The sequence below is a fragment of the Eschrichtius robustus genome, chromosome 3 (genome assembly GCF_028021215.1).
Source record: "Eschrichtius robustus isolate mEscRob2 chromosome 3, mEscRob2.pri, whole genome shotgun sequence".
NCBI lineage: Eukaryota > Metazoa > Chordata > Mammalia > Artiodactyla > Eschrichtiidae > Eschrichtius > Eschrichtius robustus.
The window spans coordinates 180,333,961-180,356,082 of record NC_090826.1 but is presented as its reverse complement, the minus strand read 5'-3'; the positions used below and the strand labels follow the sequence as shown (position 1 = coordinate 180,356,082).

General features: G+C 37.7%; 1 long non-coding RNA gene across 1 annotated transcript in view; it reads left to right on the top strand.

The window, feature by feature from the left end:
* Positions 1 to 22,122, top strand: part of LOC137761643 (uncharacterized) — a 162,741-nt gene that overhangs the window by 96,581 nt on the left and 44,038 nt on the right. The gene's annotated exons all lie outside the window — the stretch shown is intronic.

The following is a 22,122-nucleotide window of genomic DNA, read 5'->3' as shown; positions in this document are numbered from 1 at the left end:
TCTCATAGTTTAGAGACTAGATGTCCAAGATCAAGGTGCCAGCATGATTGGTTTCTAGTGAAGGCTCCCTCCTTGGGTTGAGAAACTGCCACCTTCTTGCTGTGTCCTCATATGACAGAGAGAGCAAGAGCAAGCTTTCTAGTGTCTCTCCTTTTTAAGGGCACTTTTCCCAGCATGAGGGTCCCACCCTCAGGACCTCTCCTAAACCTAATTACCTCCCAAAGGCCCATTCTCTGATACTGTCACGTTAGGTTGGGCCTCATCAAGGCCATCCTCCCTTTCCCTTGTAAGTTCTCAGTGCCTGGTGCAGGGCTGCTCAGGGGACAGGAAGTCACACTGTACTGTTGCCTAATTAAGTTGACCGGTTCAATCTCTGAACTTCTCAAAGTGACACAGGAGCTCCACCAGTGTGAACTGCAGACATGCTAAGTCAGAAAAATCCTAAGGTGCCAGGATCACCTGAAAAACTAGGAGACAGCAGCACCACCACTGTTCTCAGAAAGAATAACACTTTCTCTGGTGGCACTTCAGGGGAAATGATTCCACTCTAGGCAGTAGAGCGTGGTGGTTAAAAACACAGACTACAGAGTTCAGATGGCCTGAGTTTAAATGCCAGCTCTGCCACTTCCAAGCTGTGTGAACTTGGGCCTCAATTTTCCCATCTTTAAAGTGAGGATAAGTAGCTTTCTCATAGAGTGGTTGTGAAGATTAAATGATGCACACACACACACACACACACACACACACAGTCTCTCTCACACACTCGGTGAGTGCTTAGAGCAGTCTCTGGCACACAGTAAGTGCTATGTAAATGTAAGCTGTTGTTATTATTCATTTGGGGAGACAGGCCTGTGAATGTGTGTCCCTGTCATCTGCTTTTCTGTATATCTACAGGTGGACCAGAGCCCAGGATACTGATGCCAGCATGACTCCCACTGATTAAGCACATTCCTTTTTCTTTTTTTTTAAATTGAAGTATAGTTGATTTACAATGTTGTGTTAATTTCTGCTGTACTGCAAAGTGATTCAGTTATACATATATACATTCTTTTTTATATTCTTGTCCATTATGGTTTATCACAGGATTTTGAATATAGTTCCCTGTGCTATACAGTAGGACCTTGTTGTTCATCCATTCTATATATACTAGTTTGCATCTGCTTATCCCAAACTCCCAATCCTTCCTTCCCCCACACTCCTCCCCCTTGGCAACCACGGGTCTGTTCTCTATGTCTGTGAGTCTGTTTCTGTTTTATAGATAGGTTCCTTTGTGTCATATTTTAGATTCCACATATAAATGATATCATATGGTATTTGTTTTTCTCTTTCTGACTTACTTCACTTAGTATGAAAATCTCTAGGTCTGTCCATGTTGCTGCAAATGGCATTATTTCATTCTTTTTCATGGATGAGTAGTATTCTGTTGTATATATGTACCACATCTTCTTTATCCATTCATCTGTCAGTGGACATTTAGGTTGTTTCCATGTCTTGGCTATTGGGAATAGAAGCACATTCCATTCTTGAGCATCTCTCATCCTCAGTCTCTTCGGACAAATGAAAAGGAGTTAGTATTCATCTCTAGGCTCTCGGCTTAAAAGGAACGTATGTTTATCTGTTTTACTTGTCTGTGAAGTGGTGAGGGTATACACACAATTAAGGAATTTATCCAGGGGACGATATTTGATTCCAATTTATCCTCCTTTTATGAGTTTTGCCTTTTTTCTTTGTTTTTCAAGAATCTATACAGCCAAGCCAATTTTAGTTATTGATGAAAATACATACTGTTATCATTTTAGGTTGTTAGTCAACACACTCTGGTCATTTACTTGCAAATGTAAAATTTAGGGATGGGGAAAAAAAAGAGTTTGATCTGGGCTGTTACAAAAGTCTGTGTTTTATTGACCTCAGCTCTAATTTTGAAGTGAATATGTAGATGACTAAGAAAGTGGAATTAAATGCTGTTTGCCATTCCATGTGGTTTTTCCAGTTGAGAAGTGGCCCAGCAGAATCTGTGCATTGTGTGATTATGTTTTTAATAACAATAGCTACCTTTCATTGAACACGAAAGGTACCTTTTGTTGATAAATAGTTATCATGTGCAAGGCATTTTATATATATATATATATGTGTGTGTATATATATATATATATATATATATATATATATATATATATATATGTACATATATATATATATATATATATATATATATATATATAATGTTGTTTTTGAAAAAGACATTTTAGCCATGCCAGGGTATCTGCTTAGGATGTAGGGAGTAGACTTTACCCCTTTTCTCTTATATCTGTTGGAGTTTAGTTGCTACCCTAGGGGCAGAGGGAGAAACCCTCCATTATGAATCCATCTGTAACCGTAAATTTGCATAGAAGTAGAGGAGTTTCCTCTGAGGAAAGGGGCCCATAATGATGCCTTTCTTTTGGAATCCAAAGTTGTTAAACATTTTTAATTAACTTACGTAGCCTTCATTTTTTCTTGCCTGCAGGGAAGAGCAGTGACACTCTTGAGAGTGAATCCATCCCTACCAGAGTATATGTGTCTAGTGGGTGAGGTTCTGTCTCAGGGCTGGAGGCTAAAGGGAAGCTCTGGTTGTGAGACCGTGAATTAGCTGACTTCGGAAGCACATAATTTCAGTCCAGACGCTCTCACCAAGAGCAGTGTGTGTGTTATTGAATAAGAGACTTTATCCCATTTGGCACCCAGGCCAGTTTTGTCACAGAGTACTCCAGTCTGAGCTTGTCTTTTAAACAAGGTACATTTATCAAACCTTAAGGAATGATGACAGTCTAAGGATGTTGCTAGGAGTTGTACCCCAGCTGTGGTGGAGGCACCCAGGACCCCAGTTTCAGTGACTGTGGCACCAAAGGCAACAGGAGCTGTTGGTCTTTAATCTTTAAGAAGAAGAGTGCTCTCATTCTTACTTGGGTTAATGTTTTGGGCATGTTAAAATTTTGGAAGAGGGTCAGACATGTGATTGTGCGGTCCCTTATGGGGAGTTTGGCCAGCCTCAATTCTCAGTCATGAAGCTACAATGACCCAGGGATCTGCTGGAGCAGTGACATGACATTTACCGATCAATAGGCCATGAAGAATTGGACAAATTGTTGATATTTTGACATATTTGTTGTAGGTTGTCGGTATACAGTATTTTCCTCAATTTTATGATTGTTTCAATTCAGTAACATTTAAGTATCATAACTGAGGTAAAGGAGAAAGAGCTTTTATTGATTTAGTGCCAGAATAATTATGATGTTGAAATTAAACTGATGTTCCCTAAGAGAATGATTGTCTGGGTAAGCACACCTCTCATATTGTCTATTTATTAAGACACAGAGTGCTCTTTGAAACATTTAAAAATGCATTACACCCAACAAACAGAAGTTCAGGACCAGATGGCTTCACTGATGAATTCTAACAAACATTTAAAGGAGAATTAACACTAATCCTCCTCAAACACTTCTAAAAAATAGAAGACAAGGGAACATTTTCAAACTCATTTTTCAAGGCCAGCATTACCCTGACAGCAAAACTAGACACTACAAGAAAATAAAATTATAGGCCAATATCCCTGATGAACATTGTTGCAAAAAAATCTTCAACAAAATATCAGCAAACTGAATTCAACAGTACATTAAAAGGATCATACACTATGATCAAACTGGATTTATTCCAGGGACACGAGGATGGTTCAACATCTGCAAATCAGTGTGATATACCACATTAACAAAATGAAGGATAAAAATCATATTGGGCTGGCCAAAAAGTTTGTAACATCTTACAGAAAAACCCAAATGAACTTTCTGGCCCACCCAATACAGTCATCACCATAGATGCAGAAAAAACATTTGACAAAATTCAACATCCATTCATGACAAAAATTCTCAACAAAGAGGTATAGAGGTAATGTACCTCAGCATAATAAAGACCGTATATAACAAGCCCACAGGTAACATCATACTCAATAGTGAAAAGCTGAAAGTATTTCCTCTAAGATCAGGAACAAGACAAGGATGCTCACTCTTACTACTTTTATTCAACATAATATTGGAAGCTTTGCCACAGCAATTAGACAAGAAAAAGAAATAGAAGTCGTCCAAATTGGAAAGGAAGAAGTAAAACTGTCTCTGTTTGTAGCTGACATGGTATTATATATAGAAAACCCTAAAGAGTCCACCAAAAAACCTGTTAGAACTAATAAACAAATTTGGTAAAGTTGGAAGATACAAAATCAATATACAAAAATTAGTTGCATTTCTATATACTAATAACGAACTATCAGAAAGAGAAATTAAGAAATCAGTCCCATTTACAGTTGCATCAAAAAGAATAAAATACTGGGTGTAAAGTTAACCAAGGAAACGTAAGACATCAATGAAAGAAATTGGAGGAGACACACATAAATGAAAAGATACTCTGTGCCCATGGATTGGAAGAATTAATATTGTTAAAATGCCCATACTGCCCAAAGTAATCTACAGATTCAGTGCAATCCCCCTCAAAATTCCAATGACATTTTTCACAGAACTAGGACTAAGAACCCCAAAATTTGTGTGGAACCACAAAAGACCCTGAATAGCTAAAGTAATCTTGAAAAAGAACAAACTTGGACATATCATGATCCCTGATTTCAGACTATACCACAAAGCTACAGTAATCTAAACAGTATGGTACTGGCACAAAAATAGACACATAGATCAATGGAACAGAATAGAGAGCCCAGAAATAGACCCATGCCTGTATGGTCAACTAATTTATAACAAAGGACCCAAGGATATACAGTGGGAAAAGGACAGTCTCTTCAATAAATGGTGTTGGGAAAACTGAACAGCCACATGCAAAAGCATGAAACTGGACCACTATGTTACCCCTGTTGACCTGAAACGAATAACTGCCAGACATTGCTCTAGCAAAGATGGGTTTATTTGGGATCACCAGAGAATTGTAATTTGGCTTCTGCAACCATGGTGAGCCATATGCAAGTCCCCACACAGCAAGGGAGGAAGAACACTTTTATAGAAGGGAAAAGGAAGTAAGGAGGGTGATAGTAAACAAAGAGTTCATGGCTTTTCACTGGCTGAGTCCTGCCAGGAAAGAATAGGGGTCTTTCTTCCTGTTGGGCTCTGCTCTCATTGCAGGCCATGAGAGCTCCCCATTCTAGTCTCCCAACTCTATTTAATTGAGGTTTCTCTTTATTCATTTTGTATACTCCATACACAAAACTGAACTTGAAATAGATTAAAGACTTGGATGTAAGACCTGAAACCATAAAACTTCTAGAAGAAAACATAGGGGATAGGCTCCTTGGCATCTGTCTTGACAATGAGTTTTTTGGATTTGACACCAAAAGCAAAGGCAACAAAAGCAAAGGTAAACAAGTGGGACTACATCAAACTAAAAAGCTTCTATACAGCAAAGGAAACCATCAACAAAATGAAAAGACAACCTACTGAATGAGAGAAAAGAATTACAAATCATACATCTGATAAGAAGCTAATATCCAAAATATACAAAGAACTTATACAGCTCAATAGCAAAAAAAAAAACAAAACAAAACCCAAAACAAACACCCCCAAACCCAGACAATCTGATTTTAAGAAGGGCAGAGGACTCGAATAGACATTTTTCCAAAGAAGACATGCAGATGGACAACAGGTACATGAAAAAGAGGTCAATATCACTAATCATCAGGGAAATGCAAATCAAAACAACAATGAAATATCACTTCTCACATGTTAGAATGGCTATTATCAAAAAGAGAAGAAGTAGCAAATGTTGACAAGGGCTTGGAAAAAAGGGAAACTTTGCACTGTTGGCGGGAATGTAAATTGGTGCAGCCACTGTGGAAAACAGTATGGAGGTTCCTCAAAAAACTAAAAATGGAACTACCACATGATCCGGCAATTCCACTTCTGGGTATTTATCCAAAGGAAACAAAACATTAACGTGAAAACATCTGTACCTCCCTATTCATTGCAGCATATTTATAATAGCCAACACATGGAAACAACCTAATTGTCCATTGGTGGGTGAATGCATAAAGAAAATAATGGAAAATTATTATTTAGCCATAAAAAATAAGGAAATCCTGCCATTTTGACAATATGAATAGGGGCCTTGAGGACTCCTAAATGAAATGAGTCACACAGAACAAGATACCATAAGATCTCATGTATATGTGGAATCTAAAAAGAAACAAAAACTCTGAACTCACAGATACAGAGATTGGTAGTTGCCGGAGGTGGGGTGGAGGGATGGGTGAGATGGGAGTAGGTGGTCAAACTTCCAGTTATCAGATAAATAAATCCTGTAATTTACAGCACGGTGACTGTAGTTAACAATACTATATTATATACCAATATTTGGAGGTTGCTAACTATGCATTGTTAAGGATGTTAACTAAATTTATTTAGGTAATCATTTCCCAAAGTGTACATATATCAAATCATTATCAAATCATTATGTTGTATACCTAAAACCAATACAATGCTATGAGACAATTATATCTCAATTTAAAAAACTCCACGTGCCATCTCTCCAACCTCTTGCTCCCTTTCCAAGGCTGGTGACAAATAGCAATTGGTGCTGGCACAAAGCTAAAGAGAAATTGTAAAAACTATTACGTTACCTTGGGATGAATTGATAAGTTTGAAAATCATGCTAGGAAAGAAATCATTCCCTTTTTGGAGCTTTAACAGTAGACTCTGATACAGAGTCTTCTGTCCTGACTTTTCAGTTAGAACCTGAACCTAGGGTAAGTAACCACCGCTTCCTCATTTGTAAAATGGGTTTTCTTGTTACCACCCTTACTTTATAAGGATTTCCTAAGGAGTCACTAGACTGCTATTCAAACGAAAGAAAGCTGGAAAAGTTTCAGGAGAGGAGTTCCATGTAATTATTACAAGCATCTTTCTGAATCATACTCTGCTTGTTGCATTAAAAAAATGCATCACAAATATTGATTTAGGATGCCACTTATAAAAAAGCTGTTTAATCTTTGAGAAGAGCAGAGAGTGCGCCCATTCTACCAATATGATTGAGCCTCGTGAAGCATCCTCCTGGCCCGGAGTACACAGACGATGATGTGATCACTCTTGTCCCTGAGTTCCCCAGGACGGTACACTTAAGTTGTTTGCTTGTTGAAATAACAAGATCTAAATCAGTTAAAGTGTAGTGCAGATTTGACCTCCTCTGGTTTGCAAACTTAACCACATAGAACATAACCTGAGCTGGATCCTAGACACCGTGGTTTTTATGGCAAGACTTGTAGGATAGACATGAAAAAGATACGTGCACCTAACTAAGTAAAGCAAACAACCTAATTGGCAGCTGGGAGCAACTGGTGTTTCAAGCCTAGTTGTGTTCTTTTGTGTCTGCTGAGCCCCTGATACTTTGACAAATGATTGTAGTAGAATATATATTAATTCCAATCTCTCTTTATGGCCACATGTATTGAAACAATTGAAAATCTTAAACATTTGTCTCTTTGGAAATAAATTGAAACAACCTAGTGTCAGATAGTGGAGAGAAATGTCCATTTTACCTTTCAGCATCTTGGCATGCATGCAGCTGAGAGGGTCCTGGCCAGGGACTGAGCTCCACGAGAGGAGCTGCAGCCCTGACCTCTGTCTGACATACACCACGCATCCCTGTTCCTCTGTATAACCTGCTGGGTGAGGAATCATTCGGTAACAACACTTATTTACTTAACACATAATTTTGAGTACCTGTAACGTGCCAGTCACTGTCACAGACGTCAGGGAGCACAGTGAATGGAAGTCCCTGCCTTCACATGCGGTGAGACAGACACTAAGGAGATCAGTACATAAGGAACCATCAGATGGCCCTAATGCTATGAAGGAAAGTAAAGCTGCTTAGAAGAACAGAGAGCCATACCGGGTGCTGTTACAGATCAGGGGTCAGGAACGTTCTCTCTCTGGCGGTGACGTCTGAGCAGAACCCTGGAGGGCGGGCAGGAGCGGCATGGCCACCTGGGGACCCAGCATTCCAGGCAGGAGGAGCAGCAGGCGCCAGGACGGTGTTTGGTGAGTTTGAAGAAACGCCAGGAGGTGCCTGTGCTGAAGGCAGAGTGGTGTTGGTCTCAGTCATCCTCGTGAAAGTAACGACGAAAAAGAACCCAAGTTACGCCCACAGGTCCATTTCCTTTTATAAATTTATTTATTTTTTTTAAAGCTGTGAGTAGACAGTTTGATGAGGGATCAGCATTGCACTGTTTCAGGCGTTTTACTAGTGACTTCATGTGGGCAAGCTCCTTGAGTATTCAGAACAACCCCATTATTACCCTCATCTCTCCATGCATTCGGAAGGACCGAGGTGTGGAGGCTTTACGTGACTTCCCCACGGTCCCAGAGCTGGCGGCTGGCGGAGCCAGGATCTGCCCAGGCAGCCTGACTGCAAGGGCGGTGCCCGGGCCCCTCGGAGCTGGCTTCACACCAGGCCTCTGTGAGCCTGAGACCTTCAACTCTGCACTGCCTAGATTCCTTCTTGGAATATGAAAAAAGGGACGCTTTGGGCCACAGCCTGAAAACGGATGCGGGGGACAGTTTCCAGCCTTGGTAATTTTGCTGGGGGCTTATTCTGCATATCTTTCCCTGTGGGGAATTAAATGATCCCTCTTAGGGGAAAAAGCGTATAGCTTTCTACAGCAAGAACTCTGGCTGCAACTCTATGTTATATGTATGGGAAAGGGCCGTGATATAAATTAATACCAGCTTGAATGCACTTTGGACCGTTCGTTGTCAGAGTCGGAGGAATAAACTTCATTGGTCAGAGTGTGCCCCAAGGTGTGGGCACAGCAGACTGGGGTCCAGGAGCCATCCTTCTGCAGGGAGGATAAACACACAGTACCGGCAGAGATCGAGGGTTGTCGTGAATAGGTTCCTGCATCTCAGAGCAGAAGTGAAGCTCAAAGAATGGCCCAGCTCTCTTAACATTAGATCAAGACTGGTTCAGAAAAGTTAGCTGCCAGGAATTAAAAATACACTGTGCTTATGATAAAATGCCTGTTGTTGAAAGCTGACATTATAGGCACCTGCTGGTGAGATCAAGATTTCTGGTGCCTGTCAGCCCTGTGGAGAGAATGGCAGGAATGGTCTATGAGGGCTAGATGTCCTATGCCGACAGATCCTCTCTTTGGTCCTTACAGTGTCTGAGGCAGAAGCTCTGATTTTAAGTGTTCACAGCACTGCCTGACTGGACATTGGGGGGTATTTTCAGATAGCACTCTGTTATTTCTTATTTCTGAGGAAAGATGCCTTATTTGAGACATCTTTTTAAGTGCCGTGGTGGTTTTATTTTCCCTCAAAGGAAATAATTAAAATCCACTCTATTTTTGAATCTGGAGTGCCATTGGAAGTCACATTCACTGATTTTGGCAAGCATTCTCCTACTGTTAGGACTTTCCATTTGCTTACTTGGTACCTTCTGACATGAGAAACAGGAAAAGATTTGTTATTAAGTAAACGTGTTCTTGAGTCATGTGTAGAGCAGTAAGTAGCATACATTTCAGAAAGCGAAGAATTTGTAACCGGGCCTGACTTGCTTACAATAGATAATAAACGACACAATTAAGGGCAAACAAATACCAAAGATGAGGCATGTTAAGTTTCAGCTCATAACAAAGAGCTTTCTTCATATCAGTGATTTGAGGAAGGCTGTGTCTGGCTTCTTGTCTGTTACTTTATAGGCATGACCAAAGCTGAGAAGATAAACCAGATATTGATTACAAGCAATACTTCCAGATATTAACCACAAGGAACTTTACTTATAGATCATTTGAATTATTTTTCCATTATTGATTTGGAAATAGTGATGGTATTAATTCAACATTTTTACTGTTATGTTACTTTCCCTATTAAATGCCTCTAACATTTTGGCTTAATGTATTCAAAGATTAATTATGATAAATTCCAGGAAGCTGAAAAGATGACTAGTTCATCTTGATTATGGTCTCTAGTGTTGAAACAGAAACTTGAGAAGTTAGTTTTACAAAAGAGAATAAATAAAAATATTAATCATCTTCTAAATATTTGATTGGAAATTATATCAAATATTAATGAGACCCTTCCATTAATTAAAACATTCTTATTATTTTTGAATTATCAGATTTCATAAGATTAATAAAAAGTTTTCTATACATTTTCTATGTTAAAAATGGGTACATAATAACTTCTTAGAAAGTCTCATTGTTGTTGTTACCTCTCACATGTTCGGCAAACTCAATCACCAATATAAATAGGTATGTAAAAATAAATAATAAAGACTTCTGGGTAGCCAAGTACAGTAACACAAAATCCACATGCCCAGACTAAAGTCCTCTTACTCATGGGTAAGTGCTCTGGCTGTCATTTACAGGCATTTTCTTTCCATTTTACACTCAGAACTATGCTTCTCTTTTTTATCTATCCCTCGGAAGATTAGAAATGGGAAATCAAAGCAGAGAGAAAAGTGAGGTGACAGAGGCATGTACAGTGCCTTCAGTAAAAAAGCAATACCTGAGAGCTAAGTGGGAAGGAAAAGGCAAAATGATAGTAATATTATTAACATCTATCTGTGATGATATGTATAGATCTGCCTACACATCTGTGATGATTTTAGGTGTCAACTTGACTAGGCCACAGTACCTAGCTATTTGGTCAAGTATGAGTCTAGATGTTTCTGTTGAAAGTATTATTTAGATGGCATTAATGTTAAATCACTGGATTTTGAGTAAAGCAGATTACCCTCATAACGTGGATGGGCCTCATCCAATCAGTTTAATTTAAGAGAAAAAAATTGGACATCAGTTGAGGAAGAAAATTCTGCCTGCAGACTGCCTTTGGGTTTGAACTGCCATATTAATTCCTCTCTTGGTCTCCAGCCTGCTGGCCTGCCCTTCAGATTTTAGACTTGCCATTCTCCACAATAACATGAGCCAATTCCTTAAAATAAATCTCAGTCCCTCTCTCTATATGTATATATACTATTGGTTCTGTTTCACTGGAGAACTCTGACAAATTTCTATCTGTCTGTATATATGTCTATCTATGTATCTATCTCTCTATCTACCTACCTACCTACCATCTGTCTATTATATATCTGTAGCTGTTATAAAAGCCAAAACAAGTTTGAGGAAGGTGTCATTTAACATATACATACTTGAACCTTGAAAATTTTGAAGAATCTGCTTCCCCAAACTACATGAAGTGGTCTGAGTAGCAGAAGGGGTCCATGGTGGACACCAAGATGTGCTTCTCAGAATCCTCTTCCAGGAAGGACCCTCTACCCCTGTTCCTGCTGTACTGAGGGTATACAGTCTTCAGCTGTCATCCCTTTCTCAGATTGGCTCAGCCACAGACATCTCTCTCACCCTAGGTCACACACTTTCCAAAGTAGCCCACATCCAGTGACATCCTAATTGAGGCAGGGTAAGAAGTCATTTTAGCTCCAGAGCGCCCTGTGAGGTTGGCTGACCCTCACTGAGCTTCTGCTGACCTTCCTCCTTGGCTCAGTCCTGCTCTTGTCTCCTTTACACAGGTGTTGATTCCAAGACTCTTTATTAAACACCATATACTCTAAACTTCATCTCAGAGTCTGCTTTCTGGAGAACCTGAAGGAGAACCTATCTCTTAAACAGAGAAATGTGGCCCATTTCTGTTCTCAGATTCCCCATACACCTCTTTTATTGTTCTTTACACTCTTAGGTGGGGTTCACACAGAAGCAGACCCTGCGATAAAGATGTGGGTGCAAGTATTTGGGAGGTGATTTGAGATGTGATTCCAGAAAGCATCGGTTGGGTGGAGAAGTGGCAGAGAAGGGAAGAAAACAAAGGATGCCTCATTACTTAGGTTACTATCAATACCATAGGTAAATGGGGCTCAATTACTCTGAGGAAATTTAGGAGATAGTATAGAACACACCTTAAAATTAACCCCACCCAAAGGCAAAGGAGCAGAGGTATTTATCCACCACCTCCCATCAGATATTGGTTGAAAGCTGCTCCTGGGTTAACTCCAGGAACTAGAGAGAGAGGGCCAACCAGGATCTGGCAGCCAAAGGAAGCCCGGAGGCAAAGTCAACAGATGATTACATCTTGAAACTGTTCGGACAGCGTTCAGGGGAATGGTGAATGTTAAAAGGGTATGGGATGGGCACCTACAGCATCTGCTACAGTTATCCATCTCAAACCATAGTTCTTGTTCCAGAATGGAGTGAACCGTATCTCAGAGAGCCAGGAAATACTCAAGCTAGAGTTCCATTCCCTCTGATTCTCTTTTTCATCAGTTGATGAGGGTTTTTCTGTATTTGTGCTGCTACTAGCTATTGTTTCATCATACTTTTGTCTTGTTTATGGTATGAACTTTATGCCCTGCTCCTTCTTCAGGGCTTTGCCTCTTGAATTTCAAAACCCAGATTTTTGGAAAATGAAAAACTCTTCTGTCTCTTAAGTGCCTGGCTCTTGAAACAAAAATGTTTGTCTTTCAAGACAATTTTTCATGCTGTAAATTTAAAATACATTTATTTAGCAACTCAATTAACTTTTTTTTTTTTAAGAGGTAGAATTTTCCCACTCTCTTATTGATGCCATAAATCCAACTAGCAGGCTGGATGGGTGCCTCAGGGCAATATGAAAATAATTTAACAAATAGAATTTATATTAATTATCTCCTAATATACTTAACAAACATGAGTGGGAAGAAAAGGTAAGAAGAAGTAGAAGGGGCAGTGTTCTCATCTTATGGAGCACAAGGTTAACAGATACTGTTTAAATTTTTAAAATCTAGGCTAAAAGTATGATTTCTTATACCTTTTTTCAGATCTAGAGAACTCTTTTGTGAACTTAGGTATTTAAGAAATATTTATTTTAATGCCTAATATATCAATTCAGTTTATTTTTATTTCATTAAATCTAAGTATAATTAAATAATAATTTCTATTTAAAATGTCATGTATGTAGAATCCCATTTTTAAAAAGCCTGTGTATTAATTGTCTATGTACTTTTCTGTCCTCTCTTCAATGTTTATATATAGAAAAATATCCACAGTGCAAGTCAAAATATATTCAGAAAATGATTTCTACATGTTAGGATTTTAAGGGATTTAAAATTTTTTTGCTTTGTACTACATCATTTTATTTGATTACTTATGATGAGTGTATACAGTTTTGATGAAAGAAATGTTATTTAACCTTAGCAAAGACAATCAAAATAGAACCTAAGGGGAATATATACCAGAGTATGCTTGTAGTGTTTGTTCTCCACAGATAGAAACTCAAACGAGTGTCAGTTGCATATTACTATTTAAGGAATACCATCATATGAATGTTAACTTGAATTCATTAGAAATTTTGCTTTTATTAAGCAGAAATTTGATTTTTTTCTGAGAGTATATGAATGCAAGCATTTTTTAATCACAGATGATTTAATTCACTCTTAATCAATATAATCTGGTTGACTGGGTTCTCAGACCTCTGAGGTGTAGTTTTAAATCTGTACTTTATTACTGGCTCTATTTGAAGGAGCTTTAAAAATGAAAATATATACACATATGCCCATAATGACCACATCTCCTTTGATTAAGAATACAATGGTATTTAAGGCTACTTGAACAATTAATGATGAAGAGAATGCCAGTGGAATGAATGCTTTGTAACTAGGAAGCCCAAGAGCAAATTGAAGCACAAAAGGATAATAAGCAACACTACATCCTGAAAATATATTCTCTGAGCAAAAATAACCCAAAGACCAAATTTGTCAGTAGAATTCCATGAGGCTGATGATTAAAAAGAAATAAAATGTTATTCTACTGCTCTTGTAAAAATCTTGATACATGACAAGAATTTTAGTTTCCCATAGAATAAGAATGCTTCTAAAGGGCTAAGGTCACACACACTGTCTTTACGTGCTCCAAAACATATAGAAAATGCTCAAAAAATACATGCTTCTTGCATAACTGAAAGGCAGCAATTCACCACCTTTTTTCCCCCACCTCATAGATATCCTCACTATCTACGAAGTGGTTGCAAACTTTCCTTAGGTTGTTAACCTGGTTGAAAATTTTTAAGAAGAATTTTGAAATAAGGAATTACTGAAAAAGAATATCTCAATTTGCTTCTTTTGTGAGTTCTCACTTCCAAATCATCTTAATTTTCATTTGGCACATGGTTTAATCTTGTGACCCTAAATTTTTTGTTTAGTTAGCTTCTTTTCATAGAGGACACAAATAGAAGGAAGGTAGGACTCAATGATTTGACTGCCAGGGAATTCCCAGTTTTGAACAGTCTTGAGGTGCATTTGTTAATTATATTTGTCATTGAGATAATATCTTACCAGTCAACAAATTGCCTTCCTATTCCATTAATTTGCTGAATTCTATGTTGGCAGTTTAATGTTTGGAAAGTAGTTAGAATATAATATTTATCTTTTGCGAAAGGATAGTCATTCAGAAATTTAAAACTGTTTACAATTGCTTAAGTTCAAATCACGTTCAAAAGAATTCTACGGTTTAACTGGTTCATGAGTCACATTCTATTTAGATATTCTTCAGAGTGGATTCTAAGACCATGTGGGATTTTTAGCGTCATTTAGTTGAAGAAAATAGTGACAGGCGCAGGCCTGCTAGGGTCCAAAGGACCCCTTTGTGTGAGTTAGTCACAGGCACCTCCTCTGGTGCCTATAGGTACATGGCTTGGGGGATCGCGTCAGGCTGGCTTTCAGCCTCTGCTGACTGCCTCAGCCTTGTGCCTTTGTACAGAGAACAACCGGTAGAACCCTTTGGAGTGGCCCTGACCAGCTTCATTTAGAAACGGAAAAATTGTGTTCTCACTGTTAGTTGACTCCTTTGATCATTTGAGCAAACTACTTTAACCATTAATGTGATTTTATTTGCACTATTGTAATGTCTAAGATAGATTAATTATGTGACACGTAAATCAGTTGCTTTATATACAACTATTATAATCAAGAGAGTGAACTAATAGAAAGTGTCAACTTAACGGTCTAGGTTTTGTTTTGTTTTTCCTTTAACAATTTATTCCATCCACTAATGAATTACACACAGTCAACTGAGAATTTTGACCATGGTAGAGCCTTACTCATAAACATCCATCCTGTGTGACTAGAACATGGTGCCAGTGAAGTTTTGGCCTCTGATTTGAACTCATGTGAGTGGGTGCTCTTCATTATTTTCAACAATCATAGCAGTAAGTGCTTACCTTAGTCAGTTTGTCAAATAAATCCTACATGGTAATTCAGTATCACTAATTTGGTAAGTTATGTTTAGTTTCACTTACAACTAATTTGTTATGCAAGACTTTGTAGATAAATAATGTTGCTTAACATTCTTTCTATGGCATGTACTATAACATAGGTCGTGCTATGAAGCAATGGATTTGTATTTAATTTGTTTATTTAATTTTGGCAAGAAACCAGAAAGTCATGCATATATACTTTATAAGGTCATAGTAATAAAAACATTTAAAAATACCATTTTATCATAAAGTCATTCAGGAAGATTGCTTGGGAATGTACTTTCAAAGAAAACTCAAATTCAGATCTACATTAGTAAAAACCTATGCCAAACACTGAGGAGTATAGATTTTAGTGATCCAATTATATCAGTTTGGGTATAGAGATCCAAACTATTAATGATCCAAGAAAGTTGCAAAGGGGTATGTTGTTCAAGCTGCTTCCAGTGTTTCTAAAAGTCTACCAGAATCATGTATTTACCTGCAATATGATTTCATGGATTAACTGAAATGTCAAGCTATTCTCACCTTGATGAAAAATACACTCAGGTACACACACACACACACACACACACACACACACACACACACACATTTTCTTTAGTATACAGGAAAATAATACATGCTTTGTTTGACAGATCAAGCAAGCAAGCAAATGCAGTTAGCAACATGTACTTGGAGTGCAATGTAGGGGATAAATAATAAGGGAGTACACTGTAGCAAAATAACTGGGAATCCCTAATCAAGTCCATGCTTTGGTATACGCAGTGTCATAACTCTCCTCTTTGGTTACATAAACCTCATCCAATCAGAATATTTTTTTTGCTTTTATAATGTGTAGACCTGTACAAATTACATAGCTTACTTTTCAATTATGTGCTTATTTTCTAGTTAGTTTTCAGGGTATCAGCTTCCCCCATTTTCCCTGTTGTTCTTTGGATATGCAGTGTAGTAATTTGCTAGGGCTGCCATAACAAAGGACCTCAGGCTGAGTGGCTTAAACAACAGAAATTTGATTCTCACGGTTCTGGAGGCTAGAGGTCTAAGATTAAGATTGGTTTCTTCTGAGGCCCCCCTCCTTGGCTTGCAGATGGCCACGGTGTCCTTACGCCGTCTTCCCTGTGTGAGTGCACATCCCTGGTGTCCCTGTGTGTCTCCAAACTTTCTCTTCTTATAGGGACATCAGTTAGGTTGGATTAGGGCCCACTCTAACTCAGTCATTTGAATCTCATGTAACTTAATCATCTCTGTAAAGGTCCTGTCTCCAAATACATTCACACTCTGATGTTCTGGGGGTTAGGACTTCAACACATGAATTTTGGGGAGACAGAGGTCAGCCCATAATATGCATTAAATCTACTTTGATCAACTTGCAGTAATATTTACTGCATGACACTCACAATGGTATGTGTATGTTGTGTGTTACTCTGTGTGTGTGCGTGTGTGTGCGTGTGGTGGTGGGGGGAGAGGGAGAAAAAAAGAAAGAAAGAAAGAGAAAGAGAAAGATGGTTCCTGCCCTTTTCTGGGAAAGGAAGACATATACAGGTTTACTTCATTTAAGACTTCCCAGCACCTTGTTTGTATCTTTTTGTGATGCAAAATCTGCCTGCTACAATTGATTGTTTAGATTGTAAATTTTTGAGGAGAGACACTGTCTGAATCATTTTGTTTTCCCTAGTACTGGCCTTTTACAGAGAAGACCCTCAATAAATGTTTACTGGATTGAACTAGACCTAATATAATTTAAAGTGGTATATAATAGGTACCATGGCAGAGATGCAAGCAAAGTATAATGAGGAAAAGAAGAGGAAGACAATCATTCTGACTCAGGGAACTGAGAAGAGTTTAGAGTTAGAGGACTTTACAGCAGCATTTCAAGATGCAAGTAAGGACAGGAGAGAACAAAGGTCATTCCTTGAAAGATAAAGGAAGGAGTCTTAGGTAATAGAAAGTATGTAATTGGAATAAAGATTAATTCACAGTAGAGACCAAGGGAAAAGCAATAGACTGGGAGATACAACTGAAGTGTGTTGGATCCACATAGAAAATGCTCTTAAATACCAAAACCAGGTATCTGAATCCTACTCTTTGGATGTTGGGAGCCATTGCAGGTTTGGGGAGGAATGAAATGGCCAGATCTTAATTTTGGGGAGGTTACTGTAGCTTCATGAAGGATAAGGAAATGGGGAAGAGGTCTAAATTCATGGAAGGATAAATAGTAGAAACCATGGTGAAGTGAGGTGAGAAGTGATGAGAGATAAACTAGGGAAGCGTTAATGGAAACGGTGAGAAAATGAATGCAAGGATTAGATGAGATGGGAATGGAAGCACGGATTAGATGAAAGTAATCAGATGAGCAGACAAGCTGGTTAGAGGAGGAGAGTAACAGAAGGGGCTGATAGATGATCTGAAAGTCTGAGATTTCAAACATAGGCAACTGGGCATATGATGAGGCCATGAGATGGAATTTCTAATACAGGAGGAGGACTGCATTTGGGAGGAAGATGAGGAGTTTGAAGTTATGAGGCATTTGATCTGCTTCTGGGAACATTCATATTAAAGGGGTCCACCTGAAAACCGGACATGTGGATTTGCAGTTAAGGAGAACGCACAAAATGAGAGATGTAGATTTAGGACTGTGAAGATGGGTGACTGGAGATGCAATTGTTCAGAAAGTTAAAGGGGAAAGCACTGAGCTTTAAAAATATTTAAAATAGTTTAGGTAGACAGTTAAACTCTGTGTGTATATATGTGTGTAAGCGTTCACGTGCAAATAAGTGTGTAGGAATACACATGAGGTAATTAATACAATAAAGGTTAAAAAGGAGAGAACAGTGTATACTTTCAAAGTACAGATTTGTGGTTTAGTCAAACCCATAGTTAAAGGTGTGAAAGACAATAGATCTATCTGATCCATTTTCAAAATAAATCAAGTAGTTAGTTATGCTGCATTCTACTGCAACTGTATCAAGTTAATACTAATTAAAAGTTAAAATTTTAAGTCCAAGGGGCTCCAGAAATCTCTGTGTAAGGCTTAAATTCCATTATGTCAGATTCATAAACTAAAAGTGTAGGTAGAATCCTGTTTTAATTTAGTTGATGGTTCAGACTTAAGCTATTATTGCTAAAATATCCCTGGTGATGGGGGGAGTAGAATTGTTTATGTATGCAAAGGCATGGCACATGTAAACAATGTTTCTGCCTAGAAACTTAAGTCATAGCCTGTCTTTCTGCTTCTTCTCTGAGCAATGACTATTACTCTGCAACTAGAAACCTCCAAATATGAGGGTAACATGTTTAATATTGAGATGGAAATCTGTGAGGGGTGTGTTATTGAACTAGTTCTTTATAATCAGACAAGCTAAGCTTTTTGTTACTGTTATACTGGCACATTCATGATTGTGGAAATGGTCTTGTTCTGTAGAACCACAGAATAGTTGTTACATACAGTATAGCAGGTGGGTTTCCTAAAGTGCAATTTGACCTGTGTCCTAACTGATTATCCTCATTGTTCAGTAAAGATTTACCCTGACTTTTATGGGGCTTGCCTGCCCTAGAAAACACAAAGGATCTAGTCTGAGACCCGAGCTTAATTCTTAGGAGACACTTCAGCTTTCTGAGTTATTATTTACTTATTTATAATTGAGATTATCATAATGATAGTCTCCTCGTTCAGGAATGGCTCTGAAGATCAGATATGTTCATGCAAGATGATGTAATGTTATAGGGAAACGTTGAGTGTTAGAATTAATGCTATGTGATACTTGAATTTAGTTAATGATTTGAAACTTAAATGAGGATACTTGCTATTTTCTTTTTCATTAGAATACCCCAAGTTTCTGTGTTTTTTTTAATCCTGTTTTGTGTATTACTCTGTGTGATTACCTTTTTAAGCTAGTGAAGTAATTTTTCTGAGCTTTATCAATTCATGTAAAAAGCAATATTGGGGGGATTTGGGGAATGGTTAAAAAGGATACAACGATTACAAAAGTGCACTAAAAAATACACAGAGGAAGTATAGAATTTTGAAGATATAACAATTGACTGGTTTGTGGTGGAAAGTTGCCATGACTTCAGGTGTTCATACAGGTATGATTTAATCTCCCCAAGATGGAGTTTCACAATCTATATTTAGCATTTTTCTTCCTGGCAAGGATTTTAGAAGGTTGTCACTCACTTTATTTTCAAAATAAGATATTAGTACTTCATGTTCTAAAATCCTTCCAGGATAGGAATCTCTCCAGGTAGAGGAAGTATTTAACTGTAAATAATAGATGTATTCATCCTCAGCCAAGTATGTGGATTTTGGCTAAAATGCACCCATGTGTCTATTAAAAGTTGTATTATGGTAGATCCCCGATATGTGACTTCTAGCATACTGCTTTATAAGTAGTTAGGAAAAAAAAAACAAAAAAACTTTACTTAAATATCCAGGGGGTAAATTTCCACTGGGAAATAAATTTCTCAGGATAAACTTTAAGACTACGTTTAATTAGGGTTGAAAAAAAACTAAAAAAATACTACATAGTGATTCCTCTAGGTATTTAGACTGGCAGAGTAAACCTTTCTTGCTTTGAAGACCAAATAGTTCAGTTGGTTTTAGCATGGTGCCAAGAAAATCGAGTGTGAATTTAGCCCAGGCCGGCCAGTTAGCTCCGTAATCCTACAGAATGACATTTTTCAAGTGCCCGTTATTGCTTTAGCAGGAACCAGGTAAGAAATGGGGACAGATTTGCAAAATTCTTCCTGCTCCTCTTTCTTGGGAAACTAAATATAGCATGTTGAAAAGAGGTCACAGATTTCATCTTTGTACATGACAAGGTATTTTTCAGTATGTGAATTATAACATTTCCCATTAGAAGTTTAAATGTCCACTTGAAACATTTTTTAAGGCTCTTTAATATCCTTGAATCTACAAAAAGTTGGACTTCAGGTAGAATTAAGTTCTGCGTAATTTGTTATTTTATATAGCTAAAATTATTTTACATTATTCAAATGATAGTAGCTAAATAAGTTGTAGAACTTAAATATAGAAATTGTATAAAATATATAAGTTGATAAAATTGATAATTAGATTAAAATGTAACCTCCGTTTAGATAGAATTAACTGAATACATCCCCTGAGCACTGATACTGGAGAAGATTTAATGCTGCACTAGAGGAAATATTTGCCCAATGGATGACCCATCTTCAACTCAATCATTAATCTGAAAGTAATAGTTTTCTTCCTGGAAAACAACATTAGCTCTCTTTCCTTCGTAGGGAACCGAATAAAGTACTCTTTCTTTCCTTTGGCACAGAGAGTAGTTGCCTCACCCAGAGCTCAGAATGCCATGTAAACAGAGGAAGAGGTTTAGCCCATGTAAGCCTCTGGGATAGCATGGAAAGCATGCAGCTGACATTTTGCAAAGCTTGTTAGAGAAACATTCCCTCCTCAGCTGTACCGCAAGGTGGCTGAGTACACAGCTTGGAATTAGACATTTCTGCATCTGAATTCCAGCCCACCATCTCCCATCTGTGTGACTTTAGAATTCACACCGTACCCGCCCATAAGCCTCGGTTTCTTCAACTACACGGTGGAGGTAAAAATACCTACCTTGCAATGTTCTGTAAATATGATATGAGATAATAAAAGTAATAGATTTAACAAAATGATTAGCAGGTTTTGAGTAGTCGTTATGAGTAAATATTATTAGAATGTAATAATCTCGAACTTTCAGCACATGAAAAATTAAACTGAAAATAAAGATCCTTGCGCTCAGTAAACCAACATTCCATGATAGACTAGGATGGCACAAAAGTAGTGAAATATTCATTAAGGAAAAAGAAGACGCTAATAAAAGAGAACTCCAGACCAGAATGGAGACTGTTCTCTCAGCCATACTAGTTAAAGTGTTTTACCAGTTCCACTGTGAGAAAGTCATGCAAGTTTATTCAGAACCTCATTTTTATCCATTGAATACTTATCATAAATACAATGCATGGATACTATTTATTTGCTTAATGCATTCTAAGATACAGTAATATCTCTATACATATCCATATACATCTTACTCAGGCTAGGGGTTATTCATTCTTTGCATTCTCAAATAAGGTTTTGGTTATCTCATAAAGTGCCAAAAATTTTTTTAAATGAACCTTTTGGTATGATTGTACCTAGATAACTGAACTAGATGGACCCTACTGGCCAGTACATTCAGGCTCCCTGTGCTGAGAGGGAGGAAACTGATGAGCAGCTTGAGTAGCTTAAACACCACAGACTTGGAGTCAGATATGCCTGAGTTTGGGTTCTGCATTTTCCACTTAGGAAGTTAGACAATATTCTCAAATTCCCTGAGATTTCATTTTCCTCTCTATAAACTTAATATAACGACCCCCAACAGCAGTTGTGAAGATTAGAAAAGGCCATATTATTTAAAAAGAGACTTTCTCTGGGGAGAGGTGTCTGGCTGTGATGTAACATTGCAAGGTGTTTGATGTAAGAATAGAAAAAAAGGAAGAGAAAAAGAGTGAGACGATCAGTGACATAGTTTATGTTTATCTACAAAAAGTAGATAGTTCACAGACACATATGTATGTTTTCCTGATATATTTATTTCAGTTTGGGAAATGTTTTTTGCACTGTTAAAGACTTTTGAGATAAAACAAATGTGGAGATATAAGGTATTTTAATAAAATGTTGTCAAATGTTTATCTCATTTCTATTTTAGGGAAAACTGTAAAATCTTCCTTACATATTATAAATTGGATTCAGGTAGAACTACTTTTAAGTGATTTAACCTACATGGGTAATGTGTACACAGATATACCACTGCATTTTCACGGTGCTTTTATTGATCATTAATTTGTTATAAGTCCT